At 37.9% G+C, this 25,733-nt stretch overlaps 2 long non-coding RNA genes across 2 annotated transcripts in view; one reads left to right on the top strand and one right to left on the bottom strand.

Moving 5' to 3' along the window:
* Nucleotides 1-3,690: 3,690 nt before the first annotated feature.
* Nucleotides 3,691-25,733, bottom strand: part of LOC106507417 (uncharacterized) — an 89,007-nt gene continuing 66,964 nt past the window's right edge. Inside the window, exons 2-3 of the long non-coding RNA XR_001303378.3 lie at nucleotides 5,183-5,301; nucleotides 3,691-3,820 (exon numbers count right to left, since the gene is read on the bottom strand). This is a non-coding gene — a long non-coding RNA (uncharacterized LOC106507417). The remainder of the gene's footprint in view (nucleotides 3,821-5,182; nucleotides 5,302-25,733) is intronic.
* Nucleotides 9,611-23,734, top strand: LOC146403700 (uncharacterized). Its single transcript, XR_014844983.1, has 2 exons — nucleotides 9,611-10,068; nucleotides 20,120-23,734. It is a non-coding gene; the product is annotated as an uncharacterized LOC146403700 (long non-coding RNA).

Raw genomic sequence — 25,733 nt, 5'->3', positions numbered from 1 at the left:
AAGAGGGGAAAGTAATTTATATAAATATACAGCCTGAAAGCTTTTCAAAAAAATCCCCTATAGCCTTTTTTTTTTTTTTTTTTTTGGCTTCTCTCATCATTTGTTGATATGACATGTGATAAAGACCACACAGGATTTATATCTGTGTGTTTTTTTAAATCACAGAAAAAAATTAAAAGGAAGGTTGGTAAACTTTTTTTAAAGTGCCACAGTATGTAATTTTTCACTTTGGGATAGATTAGCAAAAACATGAAGGGCGTCTGGGTAAAAGTAACACAGGTCGGTATGAAAGCCTTTAAGATTTATGATTCATTTTTTTTTTTTGGAAACTTCAGCATGTGCACTGCTAACCCTTTATAATTTTAATTGGCCATGGTCATATAGCTATCTTATTTTGTGTATCCCTCACTGTGGCCTCAAAATAATTTGATCTGAATATAATTTCCTTCGTAAGAGGCAAGTAAACAATCTTGTTAAGCCAGAGGTGCAATAAGTTACAATGAGATATAGACTGATGGTAACAGGAAATTAACAAAGAACAGAGATTATTTATGATATGATCCTTATTTTAATAAGTATTCATAAAGAAAAAGTTTTAAAGAATAAAGGGGATGAGCAAATCAATGAATTATGAGTTATATATGTCCCAGGTATATTCCAATCTATAACAGATTGTTGTATAGATTCCTCCAGTTTCTAGGGCAGCAGTTGGCAAATTATGGCCTGTGCTGCAAATCCATCTCACCCTCCGCTTTTGTAAATAAAGTTTTATTGGAACACATTAATTCGTTAATGTTTTCTCTAGTGTTGCTTTTGATCTACAATGGCAAAATTGAATAGTCTTGACAGAGCCTGCACAACCTCAACAATTTACTATCTGCTTCTAAACAGAAAAGTTCACTGATCCCTGTTGTAGGACCTTGGATTTCCTCTAGCTAGGTGAATGTGAACCAAAAGATGCAAATAAAAACAAGAGACGTTTGTAATTTGCTGGGAAGAATGTTTTTATCAGATCATTGTCAAAAGTTTTGGGTTTGAATTTTAGTTGGCTATCTGTTAGCTGGGCAATTCTGGACAAGCTGTGTAACTTCGGAGTCTTCCGTTTCCAAAGTCTCTGCTATTTTATCTCTGACTTTAAAATAAAAGTTGATAAACATTGTGGAATAACTTTCTGAACTGTAAAAATGTAGTACATATGTGAATTACTATTAATTATAGTAATCATTTAATACTGGTGACCAAAATATTTTTATTTCTTCAGCCTTCCATAAGCTTTGTGAAATTGCAGTTCCCTTTCTTCCCAGAGTAAGTTACAGCTGCAGAGTTTGCTTTTGCCAATGAAATAGGAATCAAAGTGTCACTGTGTCACTTTGAAGGATGAGTCATTTGGTAGAATCTTGGAGCATATTAACTAAACACAAAGAAAGCCCAAATTGGGCATTAACTTTAGTTTATAATGATGTATGAATATTGGTTTATTAGTTGTGGCAAATGTATCATACTCATGTAAGATGTTAACAACAGGGAAAACAAGGGGTAGGCTTTATGTGAACTCTGCCCTATCTTTGCAACCTCTCTGCAAATACAAAACTATTCTCAAATAAGGTTTTTTTTTTTTTTTTTTTTTTGTCTTTTTGCCTTTTCTAGGGCCGCTTCCCACGGCATATGGAGGTTCCCAGGATAGGGGTCGAATTGGAGCTGTAGACGCCGGCCTACACCACAGTCACAGCAATGCGGGATCTGAGCCGTGTCTGTGACCTACACCACAGCTCACAGCAACGCCAGATCCTTAACCCACTGAGCAAGGCCAGGGATTGAACCCGCAACCTCGTGGTTCCTAGTTGGATTTGTTAACCACTGAGCCACGATGGGAACTCCTCAAATAAGATTTTTTTTGAAAAGATTATCTTGACATGAATTCCTAGGGACTCATATATCTTTCTTAACAATCAGGGCTTTCAGGGTCATGCCAAAGTCTATGATAAAATGTTTCCTTTGCTGTTTAGATATGTGTCAACTTTACTAATTCATGCACCTGCATTAATTCATTCAAATGAAGGAATATTGTTAAATAGCTGCCTTACAACAGACCACATACCAAACATGGTGTCCGGCACAGGAGATGTTGATATATAGCTCATAGAATTTAATTGAATTTTATCTTTTCTCTTTACTTGAAAAAAATAATAATCCTTGGGTTATTCTGAATTATATTTTCATTCCACCATCATTACTATAAAATATTTAGAGAGAAAAATCCTCAGTTTTTAAAGGGTATACCAGTTATGTTTGGGCATCTCTGTAACTGGAATAGTTCTTAGATTTTCTTCCTGCCAGAAGGAATGGATATACACTTCAACTGGCCATCCTGGCTCAAAAGCAGAACAGAGGGATCATTGTTAAGAGATGAAGATGTAATGCAGAAGGAGAGAGAGCAGAATGGAGGAGCAGACACAAGTCAATGCAATTCCCTGGTGATAAGTAATTGGCAGCAGACATGTTGCTGAATGAATGGAAGACAGAGAGAATCTTCTGAAATTTAAACTAAGACCCCCAGAGTAGTTAAAGATGGTGAATGAGGACTGAACTTCAAATGATTGCAAACGAAGGGATTAAGTATTTCTTGCAACCCTTGGCTCTAACACAGAAAAACAACTCTAGCAATGCACAAACAGTGGAGGCATAAAGAAATGCAGCAGAAAGTGCAGAGTAGAGGAAGATAAACAGGTTACAGCTCTTAGTGTGGAGAAATTTGAAACTGCTGCTACTGTATATCTTACATTATGTTGATATACACATGGACACTAGAGTGGACTTTATAAAAATCTCAACCCATGATGTGAAATTTCAGTTAATCTAAATTAAAAACTAGTCCCCGTGAAACATACTATGTATACAGGGTATTTGGAACTCATCTGATAATTTCTTTTTTCTTTTTCTTTTTTTTTTTTTTTGTCTTTTTGCCTTTTCTAGGGCCGCTCCCTTGGCATATGGAGGTTCCGAGGCTAGGGGTCTAATTGGAACTGTAGCTGCTGGCTTACGCCAGAGTCACAGCAACTCGGGATCTGAGCTGTGTCTTCAACCTATACCACAGCTCACAGCAACGCCAGGTCCTTAACCCACTGAGCAAGGGCAGGGATCAAACCTGCAACCTCATGGTTCCTAGTCGGATTTGCTAACCACTGAGCCACGATGGGAACTCCCTGATAATTTCTTTTAAAGCTGTTGTTTAAGGTTTTCCAGATAACGTGCTATGTGGTTTTGTAAGCACTCTCACAACAGCACTAAGAATTTGGAATTAGGATCTCCTTTTGCAGATGAAGATTCTGGTTCATTTAAGCAAATTAAACTGCCAAATATAAGATAGCACATTAGCATTGGATCCAGATTCAAGTCCTTCTTCCTAACAGGTACGACCAAAATTCAGATGATCAGAATAGGCAAAATTAATCATGATCCACAGAATCTGCTTTAGCCAGAATTGTACCTGTGTGGTACACTGAATGAATATATGTAATTGTCACCAGTGAAACTGATCATGATGAGTTGGTGAGAAACAGAAGAGTGGGGAGTCTGATTATTTGCTGTGGTTTCTCATGGAACACTAATGTCTTTAACCTGGAATGCATGGAGTGGGGCTGAGTGGGATGACTAGATGGCTGGGCCACAAAAGAATTTCCTTGAGAGATGGTAACGACAATTGCTTCGGCAGAGCGGTGGTGATGTCACCCAGGAGGATATACACGTCTTCCCTTCCCAATCTACTGCTCGTGTTGGCCTTTCTCTTCTCCAGCTTATTGATTTGGGGGACATTTTTCTACTGAAATATATCAACAGTTTAAAAAGCATATGAGACTCCTTTGAATGGTTAAATAATAAAACATCATCCGTGCAGCCAATATTAACCCAACCATTTTGTGATCATTAAGGTATCTTAAAGACACCCATCTTAAAAGTGACCCATCTCTCTTCCTCCCAAAACAAGAGGTAACCCTAATCCTGAATTTTTTCTCAGTCATTCCCTGGCTTTTCTCTGTCGTTCTATCACCTACTCCTGTATCTGTATTTAATACATTATTTAATGTTGGTTGTTTTTGACCCTTTATGTATATAGGATAATCTATACTTACTTCAGACAATGTATGCTTGCAATTCATTCCTGCTAATAATGGATGAATTCTTGTTTTCTGCAATTACTATTTCATTTCACAAATACCTCAGTATATGTACTCATTGAGCTGAGCTGGGCATTTAGGGTTTTTCCCAGTGTTTTACTAACACTGACATGGTGGCTCGGAATATTCTGGTGCCCGGCTCCTGATCCAGAGACACATGCAAGTTTACCTAGGATATGTACCAAAGACAGGAACTGCAGTATACTTCGGCATGAACATGTTCACATTCATTGGTAATTACACTTTTTCCCTCAAATAGCTGTGGCAATGTTTGTCCCCATTAGGAGTGGATAATTGTCTCCATTGTTCCATATCTTTAACAACATTTTCTCTAATCCAGCTGCAGTTTTACCAAATTGGTCTGTATGAAATACTGGCTTAGCGGTTTAAATGTGTATTTCTCTGATAATACAATTGAGCAATATCCTGTATTTACATGGTATTTGTGTTTCTACTTCTAAGGAATGCCCATTTGTGTCTTTTTATTTTCATTTCTTTCTTTCTCATATATAGGAATTATTTGTACAGTCTGGATAGGAGCTCTTTGTCAACTCTGTGCATTAAAACTATCTTCTTCCTGTATGCACGTGGAGTACTTTTATCACTCTTTTCATGATATTTTGCAATGATTAAATTAAAAATTAATTTTAATGTGTTTTTAATTTTAATATGGTTAAATTTATCAGGCTTTCCCGTTATGGTTTATATTTTTATGTCCATTATATTTCTTTAAATATCACTTTTGGAGGGTCGTTTCTGGTTGGTAGAACTATGTTCCTCTGTAGGTCATTCGTATTTATAACCACTGAACCCTACTTAAACTCAGTCTTCAAGTTTTCCTTTCAGTTTAATCCTTCTCAAAAATTGTTCTTTCTCTTTCCCGCTTTCCTGTCCAAACCTCTTTTTGGTGAGCATTAGCATAACTAGTTGAAAGTTATTCTAAATACCTCTAAAGTCAAAATTAAGAATTTTTTCCTATGGGTTTACATATAGTTTCTTTCTACCACCTTCATCTCACATCCGGGACACTTCCTGCAGGGCCAGGAACTTCAGGGTTCTCCTTTTTTGTTCACTGGCTGTAGTCTGGAATCACAGCAATCAGGCTCTGTGAGGTCCTTCATCTCATCTGTGGAAGAATATTTTATTTAAAAAAGGAGAGAGAGGGAGAGAGAGAGAGAGAATGAAAGAAGGTTTTCTTTCTAATCCCACACAGAGATACATTCCTTTTTGTGGCCAGATCCACATCAAGATGCAATCATTTGCTCTGATTTTCAATCACACTTGAATGAATTGTTTATCTTAAAAATGGTACAATTAAAGATACTTTCAGGTTTCTATTCAGCCATGCAATGTGGCTCTTAGCCCAGGCTTGCTCCTAACCACAAAATCTTCCACCAAACAATAGATGCACAGAGATGTTTGCAATCCTTATAAAAGATACAAATAATCTTCTACGTATTTTTCCCTTGTTATGAAGTGAAGAAGCAGGATTCTAAAGAAATCTTTGGGTTGCAATTTGGAAGACATGTACAATCGTCCTTCAGTATCCATGGAGGATAAGTTCCAGGACTCCTCTTGATACCAAAACCCACAGATGTTCAAGTTTCTTATATGAAAACGGGCCCTTTTTCTATGTGGCATGGTTAATTCCGGGATGGAATCCACAGATACTGAAGGCTGACTGTGTTCTAACCTTAGTTCTCATGTTAGAATCACTCTCTGTGCCTCAGTTTCCTCATCTATATTATGAAAGCATTGAACTAACCATTTTAAAGTCTTTTGTTATTGTTATTGTTTAAACATGTATTTATTATTTTAGCTCTGCTCTGGAAGAGCCCACATTTTCAAATGTTCAGTGGCTATATGTTCATCTAGGCAAGCAGTTTTATTCATGGAGGAGGGGCACTAAAGCCCTTCGAGCCCCTGATGCTTTGGAATAGGGTTGGAAGTAGTTTATCAAGTCGACCGAATATTAACTGGGAATAATATTCCACTCTAGACCCTGACCTCATTGACTGCCATGGAAGAAAACAAACTTAATTCTGTCCAGCTATGTTTTTTTCCAACCATATTTTCTTTTTTTAGAGCTGCACCCAAGGCATATGGAGGTACCAAGGCTAGGGGTCAAATCAGAGCTATAGCCACCGGCCTACACCATAGCTCAGGGCAACTCCAGATCCTTAACCCACTGAGCGAGGCCAGGGATCAAATCTGCATCCTTATGGATACCAGTCAGCTTCATTTTAGCTGAACCACAACAGGAACCTTTCAACCATATTTTCATTGCCAGTGGGGTCAGACAAAACTTACAGTATTTTTTTCAATATAAATTGGCCTTGATTATATATTGATATACCAAATTTCAGATACACTTCCAAGGAAGAAACCATTGTGATTAAAACACGTTTGAATTCAGACATTTTTACTAAATATTTTTTTAACTTTTTTTCCCTCCACACAAATATATAAAACACATTCTCAAGTATAAGACAAAGGTAATTCTAAAATCCTTTTTTTATCCTATGTGACAGCATAGCGTGGATTAACATACAAAAGATTACTATAGGATAAGAGTTTAATAGCGTCTCTCTTCTTTTATCTAAATTTTTTAAATTGAAGATAAATCAATGAAAAAATGTGTCAGGCTAATTTTTGTCCCAGTTATCATACTTCTAGTGGGAGACCACGTCAGTAGAATAGTTTTAGTAGGCATTATTGCTGAGTCTGGAGCTGACTAAGGAATAGAACTCTGTTTTCTAAGGTTGAATATTTGTTTCTAAGTCCCACTCTGCTGGAAGAAAACAGCCTCGATTCTTCCCAGCATTTTATGTCTCTGGAATTTTGATGCTGATCCTGGGTCACTGTGGGGACTTCATTATGGTCCTTAGCTCTGGTCTAAGTCGCGCTATGATTACTATTGTCTGAAATTTATGGCCCATTTCAGTTCTGTAGGTTTTTTTTCTCTGTTGCTTCCATGCTGTGTTTGGAGCGAAGTAAGGTTTTGTTGGAGTTCCCTTTTGCCTGGTCATTCTGTACAACCATTTCACCCACTGGGTCTTTCTTGTTTCCCCAGCAGAGCTGCTAGGAAGTAGTGCTCTGATATTCCTTTATCTTGCTGCTCTCTTGCCCCACACAGGGCCTGAGTGGTAGGTCCCGTGGCTGCCATTTCTTTCTGCCCTTGGACAAATTTTTCTCAGTTCCCGTTTCCAGCCAAGACACCTGTTCTCTAAAGAGATCACATTTACAACTAATGGAAGAAAGGGATTGAGTCATTCACAGATTGAGAGAAAAACATTTTGAGTCAGTGCAGCATGACCTGGTTGTGTTTGGATAATTATTTGAAATATATTACTTCAGTTATTTCTACCAAAAATGCCGTGAGATAAGCAGTTATGATTTAATTGATAAAAATTAAAGTTTATTTTGTTAAGTAAGGCCAACAGGAAGAGAATCCCTGAGAAACAGAGGTATACCTGAGTCCTGAAAAGTTGAACAAGTAGCTGAATGAAAAATTGAAAGAAAAGGTCCAAGTTGAGAGGATACTGTGTGTGAAAACCCTTATATGATAAATAAATGCAATGGTTGATGAACCAAATGAAGACTAGAGTTACACCCCTGAGCATGATGGTGAGAGGGCCGCAATGTGAGCCAGAAGAATAAGGGAGCAGACTGTCCAGACTTGAGAACAGGAATGAAGGTTTGGAACTTCAGATTGTTTCATGGTTTCCTTTGTATATGATTCTTACTTCACCATAAAGCAAGCAAGCAAGCAAGCAAGCAAACAAACAAAAATCAATGAGAAGAAGTAAACCTATGTCAGTTTCTTATTGCTGTTGTGACAAATTCTCACAAACTTGGTGGGTTAAAACAACACACATTTATCTTCCAGTTTTTGAGTTCAAAAGTCCAAAATTATGTCTTTCTGGAATTAAAATCAAGACAGTAACAGGACGGCGTTCCTTTTGGAGGCTCTAGCAGAGAATCCATTCCTTGCCTTTTCCTGCCTCTAGAGACTGCCTGCCGGCCTTGATCCACGGCCCCTGCCCACAGTGACATCACTCTGACCTATGGTTCCACTCTCATGCCCCCTCCTCTGACTCTGAGCCTCCTGCCTCCCTTTCGTGAGGGCCCATGGCTTGCACTGGGATCACTCAGATAATCCAGAATAACCTCTCTGTCTCAAGATCCTAAACTTAATCACACCTGCAAAGTCTCATTGACCGTATAAGGTAACATTCACAGGTCCAGGATACCTTTGGGGGACTCTTAACATGCCTACCACAAGGCCTAAATAATTACAGAGATTTTAGAAAGACGCTTAGTAAAGGTGGATGTGTCTTTTTATACTATTTATAGAATCAAACATATTGCATTCTGTTGGTATAATAATAAATGCCAACAAATGGACTACCAGAATATTTTTTTTTCAGTGTAAAAAAACATAATGAACTGGAATAGATCGCAATGAACTGGATCCTATTTTATATAATGATTCACTAAGTTATAAAGGATACATCAAAAATGAAAATGAGTTAAGTGATTGAGGATTGATTAGGGACATTCATTTTTTTTTTCTCCCTTAAACAGAACTATTTGGAAGGATAGGATAATATCAGACGAGAAATATTTATGTCTTTATTAAAAAATGTAGAGAAGAGTGATAATTGATTTAGCAGATGTCTTCTCTTTGCCCTTGAAGCTCTTCTTTCTACCTTTTTCCACTCTGATCTCTGTGCCAGGAATCTGACTTTCATGGACCACATCAAACAGTGCCCTGGTCCCCTAACTTCTGATTGGGCTCATCCGATAGGGAGGCTCAGGAATAATTTTTTTAAGGTTAGGGGACTTATTTTCTCTAGCACTATCCCTGTAAGGTTACTAAAGACTGACTCCTTCCTACATCAAAGGCAACCCTTTGGAAAAGCATCTCTCCTATCCGTTCTTTCGCATTATTCTTTCCCTTCATTCCATTGGGTGGCTCTGATCCTCTGTGGTCCCTTACATGCTACCCACAGCTTTGTGAATTTTATTAAATCCTCTTCAAATTATCTTATTTTGTAAAAGCCATCTGTTACTTTCCAGGATGCTCACTGATTCAGCAGAGCAGAGAGAGCTATACAACTGAGAATCTATGTTGCCATACATATATCTGGCACTATGAAGCCAGATGTGTGACAGGAGAGGTGATGCGTGCTGGAGAATGTATGTAGGAAGGGCTTGCCATTTGGAAGCAACCGACGAAACAGGAAACAAGTTAAACACGAGCAGGAGCAGGGATAGCTGGTAAAATTCATATAAGAGAACACACAAGCCTATATTTCACCTCCCCTCATCTAAGATTCTACTGCTAGGCTACTACTTATTTAGCAGGAGATTTGCATGTAAGGAAATAGATGAAAGCAAAAGTATATATTAGAAAAGAAAATCATGGACTTGGAGAAGAGACTTGTGGCTGCCTGATGAGGGGGAGGGAGTGGGAGGGATCGGGAGCTTGGGCTTATCAGACACAACTTAGAATAGATTTACAAGGAGATCCTGCTGAATAGCATTGAGAACTTTGTCTAGATACTCATGTTGCAACAGAAGAAAGGCTGGGGGAAAAATGTAAATGTAATGTATACATGTAAGGATAACCTGACCCCCTTGCTGCACAGTGGGAAAAAAAAAAATTTCAGATATTTAAGTGACAACCATAAGATTTATCTCATGGATACCAAGTAAGCTGCTCTAGAATGTGCTTCAGCAAAGGAAGAAGAAATAAGATAAAATAATAAAAAAAATAATAAAAGGAGATGTGAGATCTGTGTAAGAGTAGAATTGTAAACACATTTCCACCTGGAAGCATCGGGTTCAAGATGGGAGCAGGAGAATGGAAGGCTCTAAGAAATGAAAGGTAATTGCTTATTCACAATTTTATCCTTATTTAAAACTTCGCATTTGCTCCTTTTTTAAAACAAATAAGAATATATTAAAGTGTAAATTTATTATGATTGTGACAAATAATTTTCCCATTGTGATGTGGATGACTAATTCTTTCATTATTATCTTGTCATAGTATAGAAGTTTGAAATTTATATTTAGTTAAATAGAGACACACTTTTAATAATTTCCTCTATCATATTTCTACACCAAAATTTTTACTTTCAAAGATTGCCAAATGTTTACCTATATTCGTTCCCTTTTCAAATTGGATTTAATCCTTTAATTTTCTAGGTATCATTTTGGTTTGCAATAGAAAGCTAATGATTTACTTGAGTAGTTTTCAAAAATCATTTGCGTTACAGTTGTTCAGTGACCCACCCCTTTTCACATTGCTGGGTTTTTTATAAGTTTATGTATTAGTATTCAACACATATATAGAAAGCATGTAAGTTATCAATGTTGCATTTTCACACTGTGTACATAGCTGGAATAAGAATTGTACCATGACCAATACCCCAGAAATCCCTGTCATGCTCCTTCCCTGTCACCGTCTCCCTACTATCTACATAGACATATAAGTGCTATACCAAATTCTAACACTCTTAGTATTGTCTGTCGTTGAACTTCTTATAAATGATATAATAACATACCTAAATTATGTCTGGATGTGTTCACTCAACACTGTCTATGTATTCTTTGATTTTCAAATATTTGGGGATTTTCTAGTTATCTTTCTGTATGGCTTTCCAGCTTCACTCCTCAAAAATCAGAAAGTATTTCCAAGGAGAACACTATACTTGGAATTCTTCCTTTTCCATCTGACAAACTGTGCATTGGGGGGACCAGTCACTCTTCCTTTGCCATGTAGGGTTTGACTGGGTGCCATGGCTTGTTTAGGCATTAGGAGAAGAGAACATCATCTTTTTAGCAGAGCCACTACTTTTGTGAATTTGGTCCGTGTAATCCCTAGTCCTCTAAGTGGAACATGCAGATAAGCTGCGGGGGGTGGAAGGTGCAATGGCAGCCTCCTGTGAACCCGTGGTCCAATAGAGCACAAATGGCCTTCTTCCTTGAGGAACACAGAGGGTGCCTGCAACATGGGGAGTGTATCGATGTTGTGAAAGCAGAATATCCTTGAGGTGCCTGTATCTGCCTTCCAAAAGCAGAAAAATACAGTGTAACAATAAAGCCAAGTTCACTTTTTCTCTTTAAAAATATACCCCCCCCCAATGGAGTTCCCGCCGTGGCACAGTGGTTAATGAATCCATGAGGTTGTGGGTTTGATCCCTGGCCTTGCTCAGTGGGTTAAGGATCCGGCATTGCCATGAGCTGTGGTATAGGTCACAGACGTGGCTCGGATCCTGCATTGCTGTGGCTCTGGTGTAGGCTGGCGGCTACAGCTCCGATTAGACCCCTAGCCTGGGAACCTCCATATGTCATAGGAGTGGCCCTAGAAATGGCAAAAAGGCAAAAAAGAAAATATATATATATATATACATATATGTGTATATATATGAATATATGTATATATGTGTGTATATATGTATATATACATATATATATGTATATATGTGTGTGAATATATGTATATGTGTGTGTGTATATGCATATATGTGTGTGTATATGTATATATGTATATATGTGTGTGTATATGTATATATGTATATATGTGTGTGTATATATATGTATATATGTATATATATGTGTGTATATATGTATATATGTGTGTGTGTATATATATATGTATATATGTGTGTATGTATATATACCCCTCGAGGTACAGTAAGATATTTACTCAAATAACATGGCTGTCAGGTTATTTATCCAACTTACTTATCCATCCAGCTCAGTCTTGATTCTTTTTATGGAGTTGTCTTAGGCTTTAAACAATGTTGTTTTTAATGGGCTCTTAACAACAACAACAGCAAAAATCTTTTAAAAGTGAGTGTCAGTTGTGGAAATAGATCCGAAGTGTTTCAGTATAAAGATAGATGAATGACCTGGGTAGTATCATTTGGGGTAAAAAATAAGGTGACATTGCCAAGTAAGGAGACCAGTGTGCAGATGAGAACTGTCTCAGTTTAGGCTGTTATAACACACATGTCATAGACTAGGCTGTTCAACCAATAGAAATTTATTTCTCCCAGTGCTGGAGCCTGGTTAGTCCAAAGTCAAGGTACCAGCCAATTCAATTTTTGGGGAGTGCCCTCTTCCTAGATTGCCCCAGGACTCCTTCTTCCTGGGTCTTCATATGGCAAAGAGATCACCTCTCTCACAGCTCTTCTTGTAACAGCACTGATTTCATTTGTGAGAACTCCATCCTCCTAATTTAACTGCCCTCCCAAAGGCCCACCTCCAGACACCATCGTACTGGGGATTAGGGCTCAAAAGTATGAATTTGTGGTTGCAACAACATTTAGTCCACAGCAGTAATGGACTGAAGGTAGTTCATGAAAGAAGAGCTCAGCTGTTTTTGGAGAAAATGACATGATACACTTGCCCAAATCTGGTCTTTTTTTTACTTGTCATTATCTTAATAAATGGCACACTATTCTTTGTTAACAAGTCATAAACAATTATTTTATGTATTTATTTGTCTGTTCGATAACTGCTCTATTTTCAGTCTAGCTTCTTAATCTTTGTCCTCCATGGGGGATGGTATCTTGTTTCTTATGTTCCCTGTTGCCATATAGTAGGTATCAGTGACTCTTCACTGAATAGAAAAGTAAATATGGTATTTTAGTTTCATGAATGCCCAAGAGTTCTCTTATTTTCTATCTTCCTGTGGCACCATGGGGAGTCAGAGCAGTCTTGATTGACATAGCATTCCTGTGCAGGTCCTTTTTCAAAAACTTCTTTTAACCCAGTGCTATGGCGGTGTCCCTACTTCTGATCACCTCTATCCAAAGAGACAGAAAGGCACCTCTGTGAAAGTTTTAGGGAGTTTTCAAATGACATCTGTATGACATATGAAAAGAAAATGACGGAAACAAAGAGGTTCAGCTCTTAGACATAGGGCAACTCTTCTAGCTACCTATGGCTATGTACAGACCACTGCAAATCTCAGTGGCTTAGAGCAACAGCAACTTAGCACTGTCTTTCAGGACTCTGGAGGTTTGGGGCTCAGCTGGATATTTCTCATTTGCTACTTCTCATGCACTTCCAGAGAGGCTGCAGATAGAGTTGGAGTCATGAGGAGGTATCTTCACACATGTCCAGTGCCTGAGCAAGGGTGCCAGCACAGCTGGGTCCTGGTGCAACATCTCTTTGTCTACACGGACTCTCCAGTTTTCTAGCGTGGTCTCAGGGCTCCCAGAAAGAATGTTCCAAGGAAGTGGAATTTGCCAGTATTTAAGGAGTGGTCCAGGAATCTGGCCTAAGGCCATGCTTACAATATTCTATCTGTTGTAGCAGTCACTGATCTCCCTGAGACTCAGACTGAGAAGAGTGTCATTACAGTTGGATTCTCATTGATTACACACACACACACACACACACACACACACACACACACACACACACACAAAAGGGCAATCTACAAGTTAATAGTTACTCATTACCAGGAGCCTATGTTGAGGGAAAGGCAGAGGAAGACAGGTAATGCCTGGTGAAGTTAAGTATTTGTATTTTAATTTGAAAATATCACCTAAGAAATCAATGAAATCTCAATAGATAACTTCTCAAAGTTTCAAGGGATTATATTTGAGCCTTTGAATTATAAACACAGTAGACATTTAAAACAGAAATCTATCCATTGAGCCTTAAGTCAAAACCTGACATCTAGACACCATTAGCTTTTAATAAGTTTAATTTTCAGAAATCTAATCTTAGCTGACATATGGTGGGAGAAATAAAATACAGTGCTTGGTTTGAACAGGTCACTTATCAAGTAATTCCCCCCTCCCCCCAAAAAAGCTAACTTGTATTCCTGAGTTATTTTCAACCAGCACTCTTTTCTTTTCTCAAGGTAATTTGAGCAGATTTTTCAGTTGAGAGCTGAGAAAGATCTGCTCTCTGGTATAGTCATAACAAGTAATGTTATTGGTTGTAAAATGTTCATTTATAATGGCTTGTAAAGAAAATATTGAGATATCTCAATAAATACACTACAATTTCTTATGAAGTTACCTTTAACTGCTACATAAGAAACCTACTCTAATGACAACCAAACAGATATTGTACACATGAGAAGGCTGAGAAATCGCTAAAATGCTGAACTATAGCTGTCAATCTCTCCAATAGACACAAATATATGAGGTTATGAAATAAGCTGTGGAAAGAGAGATCATTTGAGTTACTGGCAGTAGTTGAAACAATTTATTCATTGGCAATTACACTTGGGAAGCTCCGACCTCCTTTCGCTGAGCAGCTCATATAACCTGTCTACAGTTTTGATGAGTGAGCCGTTATTGCTGAGTAGTGGATCACTTGCAATGAACTGAAAATGACCCCAGACATGGAAGATTTCTCCAGTGCCAGCTGTCTAATCCAAATTTTAATGTGAATCTGCATTCTTTAGGGATCTTGATAAAATATACTCTCTTCCTTAGAACATCTGGGTAAGTGCTGAGAATCCGCCCTTCTCCCAGATGATGCTGACATGGCCAGTCTGTGGACCATATTTTGAGTAACAGGACTACAGTCAACATATCATTTTAGTGACCTGTCACACAATTGTAAGTAAACTTGAGATTGAAGTAATATTTAATGACTCTGAAAGTCTTGCAAACAGAGGCAGAAGATCTCATTATGGATATTAAGTTAAACACAGATAGGAGTTCCCATTGCGGCTCAGTGGTTAACGAATCCGACTAGGAACCATGAGGTTGTGGGTTTGATCCCTGGCCTTGCTCAGTGGGTTAAGGATCTGGTTGCTGTGAGCTGTGGTGTAGGTCACAGACTCGGCTCTGATCTGGTGTTGCTGTTGCTGTGGCCGTGGCCAGCAGCTACAGCTCTGATTAGACCCCTAGCTTAGGAACCCTCATGTGCCGCAGGTGCGGCCCTAAAAGGACAAAAAGACAAAAAAAAAAAAAAAAAAAAGGAAAGTGAAAGAAGCAAGAGATCACATACCTACTTTCTTGTTTTGGCAAGCCACCCATATTGCTATTAGAGGAAAAAAAATTTAACATGTGATAACAAGTCTCCACCTAACCAGGCATATCTGTCAGATTCTTTCTCTATCACACCCTTTATGGTGGGTTAAGTATAACATAGCCTCAAGCATCTATCACTCTGCATCTTAATTAGATGGGAAAATTGACTTGCACATAAGAGATAATATAGGATCTCACATGAAGATGTAGATCCTGCTGTATAGCATAGGGAACTATATCCAGTCACTTGTGATGGAACATGATGGAGGACAATAAGAGAAAAAGTACATATATATATATATACACACACACACACACACACACATATAGGTATGTATGACTGTGTCACTTTGCTGTACAGTAGAAATTGACAGAACACTGTAAATCAACTATAATGGAAAAAAATCATAAAAATAAGGGCACCATGTGTCTGTCTACATGCCTAGCTATTTATTTGTCTATATATTCATCCATTTATATCTAAATCTATATGTGGAGCTATAGAACTTTGAAAGAAGACTCTGGAATCTGAATTAGATCACAATAAATCAAGAGAGGTGACTACAAGAATTTTCAGGATTGTTTTAGAGAAAAGGGAATTTTTTGGGGGGATTTTTATAGCAAAGTCCGTTACTTGGTTCAGTCCATTTTTTCCCAGAGAGGGAGCTGAGGAAATAAACCCCTAACTACTCAAGTCTATTCAGAATGATCCTCAACTGTGGTTATGTAAAAAGGATCTGATCTCAGGGCTATAATTTCAAAGTGCAGGAAAAGGAATTGCTTTGAGATACTTCCTCTCCTAGCACTAAAGCTAATCTTTCATCTCACATTAAGAAACAAACTGTAAATGCCAACATTCCTATTGATAGTTCTCTTATTCTACTTCAAAGATTCAATTTAACATAGTAGGTCCAAATTTATTGAGGAGTACAATGTGTCCATTATTGCACTAGCTACCATAGAATAGGCGTGACTAATATATGCAGTTAGCCTAGGTTCTGTAAAAGCAAAGCTCAGTGTAAAAATAAAAGCAGTGACACTACACTTGGAAGCCGGATATAAGCTCAGTTGATATGTGTTTAAAAAAAATAAATGGGAGTCCTTGTGGTGGCTCAGCAAAAACAAATCTGACTAGTACCCATCAGGATACAGATTCGATTCCTGGGATAAGGATCCGGCATTGCCATGAGCTCTGGTGTAGGTCACAAATGAGGCTCTGATATGGCATTGCTATGGCTGTGGCCAGCAGCTACGGCTCTGATTTGACCCCTAGCCTGGGTACCTCCAAATGCCATGGGTGCAGCCCTCAAAAGACCAAAAAAAAAAAAAAAAAAAAAGTAGAAGTGAAGGAATTACTACGTGTCTCAGTGGTTTAAGGATCCAGCATTGCCACTGCAGTGGCTCAGGTCGCTGACGTGGCATGAGTTTGATCTCTGGCCTGGGAATTCTGCATGCCATTGGTGCAGCCAAAAAAAAAAAAAAAAAAATTAGAAGTGAAGCAAGAAAAGTTGAGAATAATTCCTTGAGTTAAACTTCTGGCCTTCGTCATTATAAGCCTCAAAGAAAAATCACTGGGTATTAGAATGTTATGAAGATTATTTTCTAGGACACAGCACTTTTTCTGGAGGGGCAGCATAGAAAACTGCATCTCCTAGTAGTTCATAGAAGGGAGAAAGAGGAGGAATTTAACTGCCCTGGATCCCTCCTGTCTCTTGCTTATCAATGGTTAGTTTAACCCCATGGAAACCTGATTCCCTTAGACCTCCAGTTTACTTCAGTGACTGCTCAGAAAGGCAGGACCCATGTTCCCTAGAGTGGCATTTCCTCCAACTCTAAAGGAGAAGAGCATGTAGCAAGAACAGAGCTCAACCTGAGGTTTCAAATTAGACTCCACCTGATTAATTCAGAAAACTCAGTTAATGTGCTGGAAAAAGTGACAGCGATTTCAGGGTGAAGCGGGAGGCAGGTAAATAGGAAGCTGTCAAGGATATCTGGGGTGGAGCAAAAGAGCACAGATAGCTCTTATAAGATCAGATCTACTAGATCATATTACTTAAAGGGCAGAGCGAACTTCAAACTAGCAGTCTCCCATGTTACCCAATAAAGGGTCAAATATTTTTCTCAAGTTCAATATCTTTTACTTTTAAAATATAAAAAGGGCCATCAATGATTGTACGAAGTACAAGGTATAGCAATTCATTGTCAGAGGATTACTGACAAGCCCCAGACCAGAGGACGCCTAAATTTTTAGTTAGCATAGAATGTATGTCTTAATAGGGCATCTAAGGATTCAACTATCATGATAGCTATCGATAACCAGCTGGAGATGCTAAAATCACTGGCGCATGGATATATATTTTATGTGACTTCTCATTGGACAGAGATTTTGAAGGATGTTACTAATATAATGAGTAGAATCTTGTTTTATTTATGCTTTGAGATTTATTGTTTCCTATCATTGGCTAGGAGTTATTTTGTCCTTGTCTCCAAGCTTTGATGAGCTCTCGAACTGGGTAGGGAATACATTCTATTGGGGTAACTTGATCTTGGAATCAAGCAAGATGTGGCTTAAGAGAGTGTCTAGAATCCAGCGAGAGAACACTTAGTGAAACCCCCGGCTATTGGAGGTTTCCAAAGCTCTATAAACCTCATATTACTCATTAGTAAAATGGGTTTACATGATCTAATTGACCATGTGGTAAGGTTCATATTCATCACAGAAATAAAAGTATTTGAAAACTTAAAACAGGATAGACATCCAAAGGACTAACTTTGTTACTAAATCGGCTGTGCTGAATTTCCCAGCTACTTCTTTGTCTAAGGAAAACACCCATCACTTGTTTTTGTGAGGGCATTTCCTGGGGGTAAATGGCTTTAATGTGAGGTTATTGCTTATATTCAGAAGTGCCCACACAGTGGAGCCCACATCATTCCGAGTAGGCAGGTGACTTCCTGAGTGGGAAAGTCATCTGTGCTGTCAATGCTCTAGAAAGGGGCAGGCCTCACATAGAAAACCTGCTCTACAATGCTGACCTATTCAGAGGCCACCAGCAGGAAAATAGAAAAACACTGAGATGTTTCAATGTTCAGGAAAGCGACCCCTTGTTCCAAGGAACTAAGTTTGCCGTATGGAAGATAACCAGGACCAATAAAGCAGTGACAGAACCAGATGGAAGATGTTGTGCTGGAGATTCGAGTCAATGTATTTCTGTCCATAGCACTCTGGCTCTTCTTGTCTGTACTTATTTTTTCTTCCAGGGCTGTCCTAAGATAAAGTTCAGTAACAAAAATGGGTACACAGAGTCAGACAATAAGCTATAGTAAATTAGACAAATGACAGAGATAGACACATCTTCTGTTTCTCTACCCTAAGGACTGACTAATCTCTTAAAGCTGGAGCCAAGTTAACTCTACTTGGGGGTGAGCAGTGCTCACTGTGCAATACGTAAGGTAATAAGGATCATGAGGCCACTGAAAGCTGTTTTTTTTTCCCTTTTGAATAGAAAGACACCACTGATGGCATTAACACTAGCCTTTTCTAATGGTTTATCTCAAAAAGGCAGTAAAGATATTTATTTTGGGCCTTAGCCATTGACGAAAACATTATTACCTCACCAGATAAACCATTGTCTATTTGCCAGGAAGTCATATAAAAGATAGCAGTAATGAGTGATGAGTTTTATTTTTTTTCCTCTACATATAGCAACGTTGGAACGATATCTATTGATGGAGATCCAAAGGCTGTGAAGTTGTGGTCAAGGCAGTCTGATAAAAAATTGTGAAATCATGATTTCATTTCACATGCCTCTTATATTGTTGAAATCCACGGAAGAGTTGCATAATCTTATTCGAAGTTCACCACAGTTTGCTATTACTCCCATTTTTCAGATGAATGGACCAAGGCTCAGGGTGAATAGCTGACTTGCCAAATCAAATAACCCTTCCCTGTAGACCAAACAAGACCCTAAGCCTTCTGATTCTAGATTTTATGACTTTCACATACGTATAAGCTATTTTGACAGTAGTAGCTGGGTGGAGGATAAGAGATGAGACCAGCCTGGGCAGGAATGTAGTATGAACATTTCCCCAATATGCCCTTAGAGACTCACAAGGGGTACACAGCCCAAGAAAAATTCCCTGTTGACTAGAAGCTATGTGACCTATAGGAAAGAAAATAGAGCCCAAGGGACCTATTACAGAAATCTAAACACTGATGCTGAATCCAGATTTCTCATTATACAGTCAAAAACCATGTCCTAAGTAGATTGGAGATACCATTACATTCCACTCCCCTTTGCCTCTAGTCCTCCATACAGAAAACAGGGAGTGAGGAAAGTTAAGAAAACAAGCCGCCTTCAGATTCCCTTTTGAATCTGGAATGAACATTGTACAAGTCTGTACTGGATGTGCTCTGAGGGATTAGGGTGGGGAATCGAGAAAGGGAATTTGTCCTTGTTCTGCCAAAGCAATTTGGGCTGTTATCTGCAGTCCACTGGGGCCCCACTAAAATCAAAACTGTGCTGGTGTGTTGGGGTGGTGGATGCCCACGAGCTTTTCCTGACACCTGGATGAGGACATTGGAGACACAGCAGAGGAATGGGCTTGCAGATTAGGTTTGAGCCAGTGCCTGCCTATGGCGGTCCTTTGCAGGAAAGACCTACATGTTATGCAAAAGTAGCATCTATGGACATTGGTATCTGTGGGGGCTCCTAGAATCATTATCCAGTGGATACCAAGGGAAGACTGATAATATTTCTTTTCCTACTTCTTCTTCCACATTGTCTTTCAGTTGAACCCACACATCCATCACACCAGATCAAACACCATCTTCCACATGCAACTTTTCCTGTCTCATCATCCCCAAACGGGATTTGCTATCTTCTTTCTGTGAATTCACACAGCACTTCTCTTCCTGCTTGATCATTACAGGTCAGTGTCCCTGAGAAGTTGACTCTTCTATGGAGATCCACATGAAGGAATTTTACTGGGGTGTTTTTTTGGGATCAACCAGCCTGGGGACGTGAAGGAAGCAGCATTGGGCTGCAATACTGTCTTTGCAAGGCCACAGCCAATTCCACGGGGAGCTCTGAAACCATGAGGACTTTTCAGAATTTGTCTGAATTATCACAAGAGGGCCAGAGCCCTTAGACCCCTCTATCTACCAGTCATTGGCTCTGAGAACCTGGGACAAGGACCAAGTGAAGTAATGGGTAAGCAGGTTTAGCTGTGAACTGTGAAGTCTCCTGCCTAAAAAGGAAGGGGGCCAGAGGTAGAAATGTGACTGGCACACACACTGTCACTGCATCAACTTATATGGACTCTGGCATTCTCTGCTTTGCAGGCCATGTCTTTGTCTTAGACACTAGAAAATGTGTCCCCCATATTTCTTGAATTCTTTGCAGCTGTTAGGAGAGTACATAGAGGTCCCAGGTAAATTTGCTGAGATGAGCTTATTTTGTGCTCTTCCATAGAACTTTCACTTTAAAGACACATGGATGAGGTATGTCAGACACATACTATCCCTATTTTACAGAGGAGAAAATTGAGACATATAGTGATCATGGAGTTGGTCAATGACACAATGAGTTAAAAAGTTTCAGTGAATAAATCTAGGTCTTGGTGCTCTCAGGCTGTCTTTGCAAAAAAAAAAAATTAATCAATTAACAAAGCATAAATAGTAGCTCAAAATGGGCCATAATCAGGTCAAGAGTTAATAAACTTGCTCCCTAAACTCCTCAAAAATTCCTGCTTCTGGACTTCCCTGAGGTGCCTCAACTTGATAAGTTATTAGACTTCCTTTTGGCACATATTCACATGGAAAGAGCCAGAACTTTCAACTGAGATTTAAAACAACTTTGGCCCATTGCCCAGGACTCATACTGTGCAGAGAGCAAAAAGCATCCTTCAAGATTCCTTAAAACAACCACAATGAGGAAGAGGACCTGAAGTATAGTTCCTGAAATCATTTTCAAGAGTCTTGCTACAGTCATAAAATCAGGTGACGTCTTTAAAGCAATATCTCTTTCCCTCTCCCATTCGGTTCCCTACCCCACCCCTCTAACTACGGTATCACTCACTCCCCCCCCCAAATCATAACTTTAGCAGAGAAAGTCACCTGCCGTGTAGCCTGTTTCTAGGAAAACACTGGCAAGCACCCTGCTGCCGGCGCCCAGCCATGTGCATGAATCTGTTTATATTACACAGATGTGGCCTGTTACATAGCAGGGTTCTTGTTCATTGTCATGCCTGAGGACCCCAGAAGATTGAGGCTGAGATCAGGCCTGGTTCTACGGCCTGCAAAGTCAAATTCTGGGCATTGTCATCTTGGCTCTTACCTCCTTTTCTCTGTATTATTGATGAATGGACAAAAAACATGTACATAGCAATTACATTTAAGCAGTTGTGCCCCGGCCTTATTTTCTGAATTGTTGTAACAGTTCTATTCTTCCATTTAATATCAGGCCCGAAGTCCTTAAATGTGGATTTTTCATGACCTGCCCTTGCTCAAAGGCCATTGAACCCTCCTGTCCTAAGTATAATAAGTACAAATTCCTTCGCTTATTAGACCTCCTGACCTGCCACAAATTAATTTTAAGTTGGTCTTTAGGTTCCATTGTCTACTTCTTGGTACAAGTTCTACATCCCAGCAAAAATCATCCTATGGGTTCTCACATTAGAAGCATTTACCAAAATTGCTGATTCAGGTCCCTTCAAAACACTCAGGCCAACGGCGTATACTTTATGATTCCCCCAAACCTGAAAGTGCAATTATAGAAAACCTGAAAATGTGATTACATAGTCTGTACATAGAAACTGTTCAACAGATTTCTAACTCTAGATTCTCAATTTATTGATATGTTTTAGTGACAGTTCTCTTGCTGGACTGGAGGTGTCATTCACCATTTTCACAAAGACCATATTCATGTTTTATATTTTCCTATAGACTGCACACACACACACACACACACACACACACACCCCTTACATTTTTATACACTTGCAGAGCTTTTTGATGCTTTTTTCCTCTTCAGAGAAACCACTTCTTATCTACACTGGTTGAAATCCTATGAGACTTCAAAGTCCAATTCAGATGCCCTCTCTTCCTTGAAGACTTCTGGTGGCCCACTCTGTATCCACATGTTGTTCTCCTGACTTCCTGTCTTGTGTTACTATTTGTGCTCACATTTCATCTTGTCTCTATTAAGTACCAAACTGGACAAGAGCAGAAGCTGCATGTCAACCATTCTATTCCAAAAGTATCTGGCACCATGTACTGAACAGAGTCAATTTTCAATGAAAAATTGAAAAAGCATTAGGCACATCTTTTACTAGTCACCAAAGTATATGCAAAACAAACCTAGGGAGTTCTCTTGTGGCATGGGTTAAGGATCAAGCATTGTCACTGCCGTGGCTTGAGTCATTGCTGTAGTGCGGGTTCTATCTCTGGCCCAGGAACTTCCATACACCATGAATGTAGCCCCAAAAAAGCCAAAACACCAATTTGGGACATATTTTAAAACACTTTTACCTGTTTATTGAAGTTTGAAGTTTTGATTTCTATATATATTTTAGGATTTAGCTCATCAATTTCCAGCCAGATGTAAAATGTACAACTATTAAGTGTACGTGTTGAAAATGTGCAGAAAAGTAGTTAAAGGTATGTAAGCATCTCTACGATAAACATACAGAACATTACCTGCACTTGAGAAATGACCATCACCCTGTGCCCCAAAGTCATTACTCTCCTGATTTCTCTTACCTTAAAATTTTTAACTTGTTCATGTGAGTAAAATAGTATGGTATGAATTCCTTTGTGTATATTTCATGTCTGTTTTTATTTTTGCTCATTATTATGATAATAGATTTTATTCATTTTGTTGCTTTGTATAGCCTTAGTTTATTCTTTTCATTGCTCAGTGATCTCCTATTGTACAAATATGTAAAGAATTAATAATGTGATGGGCATTTAGGCTCTTTCCAGTTTTGACAATTATGAATCAAGTTGCTTTGAACTTTGCATACCTGCCCTTTGGTGCAATATGTATGCATTCTCTTACATACTTAGCAAGGACCAAACTTACCAAGCCATTGCGTATGCATCACCTCAGCTTTATTGGTATTACTTTACAGTTTCCAAAGTGATTTTACCAGTCTGAACTACCATCAACACTGTTGAAAGATCCTGTTGCTTTATTTCTTCATTAACAGGGGACTGTCAGATTTTTTTAAATTTTAGAAATTCAGGTGGATTTGTAGGAGTAGCTTAGTATAGGTTTAATTTGCATTTCCCTGATGATAAATAATGATAAGATATGCTTTACTACCACTTAGATAACTTTATTTGTGAATGCCTATTTAAATCCTTTGACACATGTTTATATTTCATTCCTGCATTTGTTTCATTAGTTTATAACACTTCTTTGTATATTCTGGATATAATTTCTTTGCTAGATATATGATTACAAATAGCCTCCTCCACTCTGTTTGCATTATAGCTCTCTTGTGGTTTTTTTTTAATAAATAAAATCATTAATTTAAATTAAATCTGATTCCTCAGTCTTTCACTTTATGATTACTGACTATGCATGTATACAAGTATGTTTGTGTTCTTGTTTAAGAAATCTTTGCCAAATTCAAGACGGTAAAGGTTTTCCTTTATATTTTCTTTTAGAAGATTTCTAACATTACCTTTCACGTTTAGGTCGAAGATACATCTGGAATAAATTTTGTGTTATGGTATGAGAAAGGTGTCAAATTAATTTTTCATAAGATACGCAATTAATCTTGAAGCATTTATCCAAAAGATCACCCTTTTTCCATTGTTCTGCCATAGTGCTTTACTATAATCCATGACAATTTGTGCTTGAGTCAGTTTGGGGGTATTATGTTCCATTTGTATATGTTTCTATCTTTGCGCTAAAATCATAGTTTTAAATTACTGTCTTTTCATTGTTTTATTTTTAGATGTTAGTACATGTTTTCCAATATTGTTCATGTTTTAGATTTCTTTGATATTTTTAGCCCCTTAGATTTATATATATTTTAGGACTTAGCCCACCTATTTCCACAAAAATAGCCACATGTGATTTATAATTACAGTTTTATTGCTTCTATAAATCAGTTTGGAGAGAATTGACATCTTTTAAATATTAAATCTTCAAATATATGAATCTGGTATGTACATCCATCTATTTAGATGTTAAAAATTTTTTTCTTAGTAATATTTTACAGGTTTTAGTGTAAAAGTGTAGAATGACTTTTGTTTAGTCCAAGGCATTTCTGGCGATATCATAAATGAAATGTTTTGTAATGTTCAATCTCTATCTATTATGAATGAATAGGAATAATAATTGAATTTTACATATCACCTCATATCCAACAATTCTATATCCAGTTATTACATTTATTTTTTATCCATAGAATTCCTTTGTACATTAAATATATACAATTAAGTTGTGTGTGAATAATGACTGTTACATTTCTTTTCAATTTTTATGCCTTTCATTTATTCTTCTTGCTTTGCTGAACTTGTAATGATATAAAAATATTAACTAGATGTGATATTACCAGGCATCCGTGTCTCTTACTAGGCTTCATGGGTATCTTTAATATTTGATAATTAAATAAGAGCTAGAGGGTTTTTTGGTAGTTATATCTTATCAGACAATTAAAGGAGTTCTATTTTGTCATGGATATATCATTGGTGATGAATTTTATTAAGGGCTTTTCTATGTATCTACTGAGATCTTCATATGGTTTTTATCTTTGTTCTGTTAATTTGTGATCCATTCTCAAATACTAAACCAACATTTCATTCCTGAAATAAAGTCAATGTGATTATAATATTATTTTCTGTATTTCTGGATTTAATTTTCTGAGATTTTGTTTAGCTTTTCTTGCACGCATGTTCATGAGATGTTGGCCTATAATTTCTTTCTCTTTTTTGTATGGTTTTTGTCAAGTTTTCTGTTAAGGTCATGTTGGACCCATAAAACAAATGTGCAAATGTTTTTTATTTTTCTATCCTCTGAAAGAGTTTGTTTAAGATTTGTGTTTTGTTTGTTTGTTTGTTTTTCCTTAAATATTTAGGAGAATTCACCAATGAAGATATTTGACCGTTTAGATTTATGGAAATGTTTTCAATTAAGAATTCAACAATTTTGTTCATATTGTCTATTTCTTCTCGTGTCTGCTTGAGTAAGTTTAGGTTTCATCTAAATTTCCAAATGTATTACAATGAAGTTTTCCCAATATCTTTTTATTTTTTTATACTGTGTCTATGTAGTGATCTGTTCTTTTTCATTCTTTAAGTGAATAAATTTTATTTATGAACAGTTTTAAGGTTACAGCAAAATTGAGCTGAAAATATGGAGTTCTCATATATCCCTTGTCCCCACACACATCCAAACTCCTCCAGCATCCCTGTCCTGTGCCAGAGTGGTACTTTTATTACAGTTCATGAACTTATACTGACACATCATTATCACCCAAGGCAAGTGGATTATATTAGGGTTAATGTGAGGTGCTGTACATTCTATGGGTT

The sequence above is a fragment of the Sus scrofa genome, chromosome 4 (genome assembly GCF_054392235.1).
Source record: "Sus scrofa isolate SSC_HxYL_T2T_F1_AM1 chromosome 4, Sscrofa_HxYL_maternal_Yorkshire_Landrace_v2.0, whole genome shotgun sequence".
In the NCBI taxonomy this organism is placed as follows: Eukaryota; Metazoa; Chordata; class Mammalia; order Artiodactyla; family Suidae; genus Sus; species Sus scrofa.
This window is presented reverse-complemented; position numbering and strand designations above follow the sequence as displayed.